Source organism: Cucurbita pepo, unplaced genomic scaffold (assembly GCF_002806865.2).
Source record: "Cucurbita pepo subsp. pepo cultivar mu-cu-16 unplaced genomic scaffold, ASM280686v2 Cp4.1_scaffold010450, whole genome shotgun sequence".
NCBI lineage: Eukaryota > Viridiplantae > Streptophyta > Magnoliopsida > Cucurbitales > Cucurbitaceae > Cucurbita > Cucurbita pepo.
Genome location: NW_019656337.1, coordinates 1 through 397, shown reverse-complemented (window position 1 = coordinate 397; position 397 = coordinate 1). Strand labels below are relative to the sequence as shown.

The 397-nt window shown below is 36.5% G+C and overlaps 1 long non-coding RNA gene across 1 annotated transcript; it reads left to right on the top strand.

The window, feature by feature from the left end:
- The first annotated feature begins 21 nt into the window (after positions 1-21).
- On the top strand, positions 22-366 carry LOC111787323. Its single transcript, XR_002813953.1, has 2 exons — positions 22-202; positions 299-366. It is a non-coding gene; the product is annotated as an uncharacterized LOC111787323 (long non-coding RNA).
- The last annotated feature ends 31 nt before the right edge of the window (positions 367-397 follow it).

Sequence of the window (397 nt, the reverse complement as noted above, 5' to 3'; positions counted from 1 at the left end):
TTAGGCAGTGGACTTTCTTATCACATTCTTTCTTGACTCTTTATATGATTGCTAGATAACACAGTTTCTTCTCTTGGCCTTCAAACTTTGATAGACTGTTCAACATAATGCCTATAACAACGATCCTTATGCAAAGGAGTTTGGGATAAATGTTAGTGAAAAGATGACTTCTGTTGAAGCTAGAATTCTTCCTCCTCCATGGGTATGCATTACATCTTCAAATCTCATGTTATCCACTGCTACGTTAACGAAAAAGTCGTGTTTATGCTGACATCAACCTCTTGATGAACTGATGCAGCTGAAATACCATGATACTGGAAAAGAGAAGGATTGCTTGCCTCAAGTGGGTCAATGGAATATGATGAATAAGGTATATGCCTCTTTTTTTATAAACTTT